Raw genomic sequence first — 9,639 nt, 5'->3', positions numbered from 1 at the left:
CAAAGTTGGAGTTTTCTGTATGAACAACCCCCCAGGGATCATATTCCTATTCGAATAGTTAAGTAATGATGTAGAATCTCGCCACACACGTATTGATGACTCCTGTATAGTTCCAATACAGTCATTAAATCTTGTATATTTACATCAATAGACATAGATTCCTCAGCGGGACTGCAAGAAAAATATTAGACACTTTCTGAGCTCTAGTTTCCACCTCTAGTCGGTCTAGGGCCTTTAAACAGATTAAAGCTTTGGAAAATCTAAAGCTATAATGGCTTAAGTATTCTCAAGAGTCTACCTCTAGGGGACCTAAGGCCTTCAATAGGAATGAAGCTTTGACAACTATAAAAACTATGAATGCTGAAGAGGCACATCCTGAAGGACCAATGCTTATTGAAGGATTACATCTGTGTCACACTGAATGACATGGAACTTAAAGGGGTTTTCCAGGAATGGAAAAACAGAGATAGTTTCTTTGAAAGACCGCTCCCTGTGTGGTGGATGAGCGAAAATGTCTATTTGAGAACATGCTTGCTTAAAAGGCCACTCACCCCAACCCCCCCCCCCCTCCTCTGCACTCACTAACTCCGCCTTCCCATCGAGTATGAAAAAAATGTAGATAAGATAGCACATACGGAGAGGACTATGCCCCGGATGATGGGACCCACCTGTTGGACGAGGAAAGCCTACAGAGAGAAGAAACCAATCACAAACACATTTATTTATGATGTATTAGCTTTGCACACAGCATATTGCTGCTCATTATAAGACCCTTGTAACAGGAATATACAGGAAGTATCATCTTCTGAACTTGTCTCAGTGTGATTTCTTTCTCTCGAGCATATGCTGATTCTGACACCTAATTAGGAAGGGGGCAGAAACTCATCTCATACTGGGTCAGGTTGCGATCCATTTTAAGTGGCACCCCAGATGGGACTCCGGGTTGTGAGCCGACAAGCAGCTGTTAGATGAGTCACCGGGATGGATCAACATCGGACGCAGAACGAGAATGATCAACTCCAGAAGTACGATAGGGCAATTCCAGTTACCTAACCAGTACATGTCTTGTAAAAGCGTCAGAAACGAACACATGGGCAAGTGTTTTCTTCCAGATCCAGATAGTCCTGAAGGAATTCATAGTCTCCAGCCTGGTGATTGGGTGGTGATGAAGAGACACGTCCGAAAATCTTTTGGCTCTGATTTGATGGCCCATAACAGGAGTTACAGACTAACAGCACTTCTGTAAAGGTAGATGGAAAGGCTGGTCTTGATGCAGTGGTTACAATTAACTAATTACAGACAGTGATGATTGCTTTGCAGAAGTAAGCGCAGTGTGCCCATAGGAAGTTCCGACCCCCATGTCTATATAGCTGCTATTGGAGTCCCAAGGGGGGTGCCTAATATATTCAAAGCTAGTGGAACTGAAGAAGAACTCAGGTATAGATGATCCATGGGACCAGTATTTTAAATTGGATAAGCGGGTGGGAGAAGGTCCTGGCCTAGACAGTAAAAACCATACTTGTAATTTTGATTATTATATTGCTCTAATTATTTGTTGTGTCCTACCTTGCCTAAAGAAACTCTGCGAGAAGGCCATAGACAATACCACACCAGCCCTATTCAACTTTGCTATTAACTTGCTGTTAAAATTCTCAACTTTTATATGTTTTTAATGTGATTGAAAAATATGGCCACTAGGTGGCTCTGTTCTGTTCCCTGCCGCAAGTCAAACAGTTAGTTTGGTCTCCTCCCGGCCTAACAGGAGACCAAACTCAGGAAGTGTGTGTGGGGCATGGTGAAGCACAGCTCTCACAGGCTTCAGTGACGTTGCGCCTGCTGGGGAACGCCCACTTTCTCCTGCCAGGAGCTCACACAATGAGAGCAAGGGGAAAGGTATGATACAGAACTTTTTAAAGCTCGGCAAAAGGGCAGGAGGGGTGTTAGGAGTAGTTAGAGAATATAATCTGACTTAGTTTAGAAAATATAGTTTAACCCCCTGGGGACGGAGCCCATTATAACCCTAAGGACGGGAGCATTTTTTGCAAGTCTGACCACTGTCACTTTAAGCATTAATAACTCTGGGATGCATTTTACTTATAAATTTGATTCCGAGATCGTTTTTTCGTGACATATTCTACTTTATGGTAGTGGTACATTTTTGTCGATACTTGCATCATTTCTTGGTGAAAAATTCCAAAATTTTATGAAAAATTTGAAAATTTTGCATTTTTCTAACTTCAAATACAATATGTCTACTTTATATTTGCATCATAAAGTTGACATGTTTTTACTTTTGGAAGACATCAGAGGGCTTCAAAGTTCAGCAGCAATTCTCCAATTTTTCACAAAATTTTCAAAATCTGAATTTTTCAGGGACCAGTTCAGGTTTGAAGTGGATTTGAAGGGCCTTCCTATTAGAAATACCACACAAATGACCCAATTATAAAAACTGCACCCCTCAAAGTATCCACAATGACATTCAGTAAGTTTGTTAGCCCTTTAGGTGTTTCACAGGAATAGCAGCAAAGTGAAGGAGAAAATTCAAAATCTTCATTTTTTACACTCGCATGTTCTTGTAGACCCAGTTTTTGAATTTTTACAAGTGGTAATAGGAGAAAAAGCCTCCAAAAATTTGTAACCCAATTTCTCTCGAGTAAGGAAATACCTCATAAGTGTATGTCAAGTGTTCGGCAAGCGCAGTAGAGGGCTCAGAAGGGAGGGAGCAACAATGGGATTTTGGAGAGTAAATTTTGCTAAAATGGTTTTTGGGGGGCATGTCACATTTAGGAAGCCCCTATGGTGCCAGAACAACAGAAAACCCCACATGGCATACCATTTTGCAAACTACAACCCTCAAGGCACGTAACAAGGGGTCCAGTGAGCCTTAACACCACACAGGTGCTTGACGACTTTTCGTTAAAATCGGATGTGTAAATGAAAAAAACTAAATGTTCACTAAAGTGCAGTTTCTTCCCCAAATTTACCATTTTTACAAAGGGTTATGGGAGAGAATGCCCCCCATAATTTGTAACTCCATCTCTTCTGAGTATGGAAATACCCCATGTTAGGACGTAAAATGCTCCGGGGCGAAATACAATGCTCAGAAGAGGAGGAGCGCCATTGAGCTTTTGGAAAGAGAATTAGTTTGGAATGGTAGTCAGGGGCCATGTGCGTTTACAAAGCCCCCTGTGGTGTCAGAACAGTGGACCCCCACATGTGACCCCATTTTGGAAACTACACCCCTCACAGAATTTAATAAGGGGTGCAGTGAGTATTTACACCCCAGTCGCATTTGACAGATCTTTGGAACAGTGGACTGTGCAAATGAAAAATAAAAATTTTCATTTTCACGGACCACTGTTCCAAAAATCTGTCAGACACATGTGGGGCGTAAATGCTCACTGTACCCCTTATTACATTACACGAGGGGTGTAGTTTCCAAAATGGGGTCACATGTGGGGGGGGGGGGGGTCCATTGTTCTGGCACTATGGGGGCTTTGTAAACTCATGTGGCCTTTAATTCCGGACACATTTTCTCTTCAAAATCCCAATGGCTCTCCTTCTCTTCTGAGCATTGTAGTGCGCCCGCCGAGCACTTTACATCCATATATGGGGTATGTTCTTACTCAGAGGAAATGGGGTTACAAATTTTGGGGGGCTTTTTTCCTATTTTCCCATGTGAAAATGAAAAATTTAGGGTAACACCAGCATTTTAGTGAAAACATTTTTTTTTTCACTTTCCCATCCAAATTTAATGAAAATTCGTCAAACACCTGTGGGGTGTTCAGGCTCACTATACCCCTTGTTACGTTCCGTGGGGAGTGTAGTTTCCAAAATGGGGTCACATGTGGGTATTTATCTTTTTGCGTTTATGTCAGAACCACTGTAAAATCAGCCACCCCTGTGCAAATCATCAATTTAGGCCTCAAATGTACATGGTGCGCTCTCACTCCTGAGCCTTGTTGTGCATCCGCAGAGCATTTTACGCCCACATATGGGGTATTTTCATACTCAGGAGAAATTGCGTTACTAATTTTGGGGGGCTATTTTTCCGTTTACTGCGTGTGAAAATAAAAAGTATGGGGCAACACCAGCATGTTAGTGTAAAATTAGTTTTTGTGGAGGCACACTGGTTGGAAAATACTGTTAGGTAACAGAACCTAACTGAAGGTTTTCCAAACAGTATTTTCCAACCAGTGTGCCTCCAGCTGTTGCAAAACTACAACTTCCAGCATGTACTGACATACCGTGCATGCTGGGAGTTGTACTTTTGCTACAGCTGGAGGCACACTGGTTGGAAAACCTTCAGGTTCTGTTACCTAACTCAGAATTTTCCAACCAGTGTGCCTCCAGCTGTTGCAAAACTACAACTCCCAGCATGTGCTAATCGCCGAAGGGCATGCTGGGAGATGTAGTTATGCAACAGCTGGAGGTTACGCAACTACAACTCCCAGCATGGCGAGACAGCTGTTTGCTGTTTGAGCATGCTGGGATTTGCTGTTTTGCAACATCTGGAGGGCTACATTTTATAGACCACTGCACAGTGATTTCCAAACTGTGACCCTCCAGATGTTGCAAAACTACAAATCCCAGCATGCCCAGACAGCAAAGAGCTGTTTGAGCATGCTAGGAGTTGTAGTTTTGCAAGATCTGGAGGGATACAGTTTAGAGACCACTATATAGTGGTCTCAAACTGCAGCCCTCCAGCTGTTGCAAAACTATATATTCCAGCATGCCCAAACAGCAAACAGCTGTCTGGGCATGCTGGGAGTTGTAGTTTTAATTTAGCCAAACAACAAAACGGCAAAACAATAAGCGCCGTATGTAGGTCCCGGGGGTACCGATATATAGCCAAAAACAAAGAGACCCACAATACTAATATTATTTCAAAAAGTATAACAATCTTTATTAGACAATAAAAAACAAACCATTTAAAAATAATAAAAGGCAGAGGATGACCTTACGCAGGAGACAACAAGTGCCAGTGGACCTGGTATGGGCGATATAGGCATTCAGTCAAGAGCATACATAATGTAAGACTGGCACGGCTGCACACTTATGATATCGTAACAATAGATATAATATCTAACATACATTGATGTAACATAGGGAGCAGCAATGCAATATAACAAACATAAATAGGGACCCAAGATGGGTGATACCTAAAGAGACTACCTGTCATATACCCAAAGGCCAGGAACACCAAGCACCAACACCCCGTGTAGTTTTGCAACATCTGGAGGGCTACAGTCTCAGACTGTAGCCCTCCAGATGTTGCTAGGCAACTTACCGGCATCTGTAGGATCCAGGGAGCTGTCTTCTTCTACCGCACGCCGCCCGCGCCGATCTCCGTCGCCGCAGCCTCCAGAGGGGTAAGTGGACCTTCGGCGTTCGGTCCCTGTTGTTTCCCCTGTCCTGCCCCGCCTATTGTGGGTGGGCAGGACGGGGAAAATGAAAGTAAACCCCTCCGCCCCCGATCTGCTATTGGTGGTCGCGTCTAGACCACCAATAGCAGGGATAGGAGGGGTGGCCACCTCACTCCTATCGCTTCAGGGGGATCGTAGTTGTCTTAGACAACCGCGATCCCCCTTCTATTCCGGGTCACCATAGACCCGTAATGACCCGGAATGGGCCCAAATCGTAAGTGTGAATTCACTTGCGATTTGCGCCGATCACCGACATGGGGGAGTCTAATGACTCCCCTGGGCATTTGCACGGGGTGCCTGCTGATAGATATCAGCAGTCACCCCGGTTCGGTCCCCGCCCCGCGTGCGGCGGGGACTGAAATTTCCACGGGCGTATGGATACGCCCTTCATCCTTAAGTACCAGGACGAAAGGGTGTATGCATACGCCCTTCGTCCCCAACAGGTTAATGACAGATCCTATTTAACCCCTTAAGGACCAGGGCCATTTTGGCCTAAAGGACCCAACCAATTTTATTTTTGCATCTTCGTTTCTTCCTCCTCGCCTTCTAAAAATCATAATTATTTTACATTTCCATCCACAGACCCATATGAGGGCTTGTTTTTTGCGACACCAATTGTACTTTGTAATTATATCACTTATTTTACCATGAAATGTACGGCGCAACCAAACAAATATTATTTATGTGGGAAAAATGAAAATAAAACTGCAATTTATAACATTTTGGAAGGTTTTGTTTTCACTCTGTACACTTTCTGGTAAAAATTACATGTTTTCTTTATTCTCTGGGTCAATACGATTAAAATGATACCCATGATTATATTTTTTTCTATAATTGTACCGCTTAAAAAACAATTTCAAACCATTTTAACAAAATTTGTATGTTTGAAATTGCCCTATTTTGACCACCTATAACTTTCAAATTTTTCGATATATGGGGTGGTATGAAGGCTCATTTTTTGCGCCATGATCTGTAGTTTTTATCAGTACCACTTTTGCTTAGGTTTTACTTTTTATAAATTTTTTGGGGAATAAAATGTGACAAAAAAGCAGCAATTTTTTGATTTTTTTTTACGTTTATGCCGTTCACCGTACGGGATAATTAACAATATATTTTAATAGTTCAGACTTTTACGCACGCGGCAAAACAAAATATGTGTATTAATTGGTTTTTTTACGCTTTTTGGGGGGTAAAATGGGAAAAACGTGCATTGTACTTTTTCTAATTTTTGTACTTTTTAAATTTTTCAAATTTTTGTACTTTTTTATTTTACTTTTTTTTTTTTTATGTTTACACTTAAATTGTCCCCATAGGGGACTATTTATTGCAATCATTCAATTGCTAATACTGTTCAGTACTATGCATAGAGCATAGCACTGATCAGTGTTATCAGTGATCTTCTGCTCAGGTCTGCTCGATCTCAGACCAGAGCAGAAGATCCCAGGAGACAGTCGGAGCTAGGTGAGGGGACCTCCGACTGCCATGTTGGATGATCGGATTCCCGCGGCAGCGCTGCGGGTGATCCGATCATCCAATCAAAGTGCCGCAAATGCCGTGATCTGTATTGATCACGGCATCTGAGGGGTTAAAGGGGTACTCCGCCCCTAGATATCTTATCCCCTATCCAAAGTGTGACGGACTGACTCCGCCAAAAGTGACTTCTCCTTCCGGATGACAAGCCCCAGCATATCACAGGCAATATCCCCAGGCAGAACTAGAGATTATTGCATCCTTGTACCCAAAGAACCAGTCTTCAGGTATAAAATCAGAACTCTTTATTGTGGAACAAGTGTCTTCTTTTATAGGAAGGACATCACAGGAGGAAGGGTCAGTAAAGACAATATAGGTGACAGTGAGTCTGGGAGATAATCCAATAAAGGTGATTAGCTCTCCCTATACAGTGCCTTGAGTGCAAAAGGTGGAGATGTGCAGAAGTTGGACTGTGTGCAAAAAGGAGAAGCATGTGTAGAATTAGTGCATTGTACAAAAGGTGAACCGTGTGCAAAAAGTGGACCGTGTGCAAAATGTGAACCATGTGCAAAAGGTGTATTGTGTAAAGGAGGTGGACAGTGTGCAAAAGGTCGACACTGTGCAAAAGGTAGACCATGTGCAAAAAGGTGTATTGTGCACAGAAAGTGGACCGTGTGCAGAAAGTGTAGGAAAACAGTAAATAAAAGTATTTTAACTCTGAGCTTTATGTCACTGGACAACATCAACTGAGGGGTACAAATAGTGATGTCCTAAAGTCCATCAAAGTAGTTAGGGTGACTCTAGGATCCGTCACACAAAGGATAGGGGATAAGATGTCAGATCGCCGGGGTCCCGCTGCTGGGGACCCCTGGATCTACCATGCAGCACCCACCTGTAGCGGCTTCCAGAACCGCTGGAGGTCCTCAGGCTGAGTCCATCTCGACCACCGGGACGGAAGATCGTGACGTCACGACTCCGCCCCCGTGTGACGTCACACCCGCCCCTAAATGCAAGTCTATGGGAGGGGACCTAACACAAATAGTATTTTTTGGTTGCGCCATACATTTTATGGTAAAATTTGTGATGTCATTACGCAGGACAACTGGTTGCGGAAAAAACAAGCCCTCATACTAGTCTGTGGATGAAAATGTAAAAGACTTACGATTTTTAGAAGACGAGGAGGAAAAAACGAAAATGCAGAAATAAAATTGGCCTGGTCCTTAAGGTCAAAATGGGCTTGGTCCTTAAGGGGTTAAGGAATGTAGATTCTTCTAAAGTTCATTCTCCTCAGTCTAGTGCTGACTAGTTGATAGCTGTGCCCATAAGACTATGCACAGCTTTACTAAGGTGGAGTCTTCTATAGTTGCCTTTATAGAACACAGAGGATACCTGTAGTTCCTAAACTGGAAAAATGGCTAATCAAAGTCTTGTCTGAAAACTTTCTAATGTTGTATTAGGGCTTATTTTTTGTGGGACAAGTTGTATTTTTAATTGCCGCGCTTTATTTTATCATATAACGTATTGCAGAGCCAGAAAAAAAAACGGGAGAGAAAAAGAGTAGAAACGGTGCTATAGTGCGGTTAATCCCAGATGATATGGGATGCAAGTATAGGTAAATTTCGCTCACTTTAGCGTGTTGAGCGGGCATATGCACTTGTACAAAGTGTTCCGATGTCGGGAGGCAGTTGGCCATCGGTACCGCTGGGGCAGCGGTGCAGATGCAGAAGGGAACAGCTGGAGAGAGGGCAGCCTGGCAGGGCTGACCTCTGGACCAGGGAGGAGAATCCGACTATATGGCTCAAATAGTGCACTCCCGGAGACTTCAGAATTGAGAATCAATGCCAAGAATGGCAGTTTTCAGTAGGACAACGCATTTCAAAGATTACAACTTCTTCAGGTCCAGCTGTTCCCTTCTGCAGAGACAGAAAAAAATATATAAGGCAAAATTGAAAAAAACAAATATGGGATTGTGCAATTTTTAGGGGCAAGTTTACAATACGGTAAATCTGGCATTCTAATACTGCATGGAATTCTGCATGAATTTATAGCCAATTCACTTTAATGGAATTCCTACAGCGGAAATTCTGCAGCAGAAATTCTGTTGCGTGAATAGGACAGCGGAATCCCATTGCAGTGCATTGGCTATAAATTCATGCAAAAGATCCATGCAGAATTCCATGCAGAAATCCTGGCATGTAAACATAACCTAACTTTATTCTATGGGTCAGTACAATTCCAATGACACCAAACTTGAATCTTTTTTTGTTTTTGTTTTTTGTTCGTTTTTTCTAGGACGTGATGTGACCAAAAATCAGCAATTTTTTTGTGCTTACGCCATACACCGTGCAGGATCAGTAACATTATCATTTAATAGTTTGGACAATTATGCACATATTTGTTTTTTTTTTTGCATTGTTTTATTTGAAAAATGGGAAAAGGGGGTTATTTAAATTTTTATTAGGGGGTGGGGTTACATTTTTAAAAACAGTTGTTAACTTTTTGCTTTTTTACCCATTTCTGGGCTGTTTGGAGTGCAGCAGTGACAGGACCTGGGGACATATTAGGGTTGCCACCTTTCTTGCAAAAAAAAAAAATTACCAGCTAATTTGAATAAATAATGATATATGCGTAACATCACAGGATACACATACTTTTTTATTTCTCCTTATACGGGCTTTTACGAGGAATCATTTTTTGCTCCCCGATCTGTAGTTTTTAACAGTACCATTTTTGTTTTGATGTG

This window comes from Hyla sarda, chromosome 6 (assembly GCF_029499605.1).
Source record: "Hyla sarda isolate aHylSar1 chromosome 6, aHylSar1.hap1, whole genome shotgun sequence".
NCBI classification, from domain to species: domain Eukaryota; kingdom Metazoa; phylum Chordata; class Amphibia; order Anura; family Hylidae; genus Hyla; species Hyla sarda.
This window is presented reverse-complemented; position numbering follows the sequence as displayed.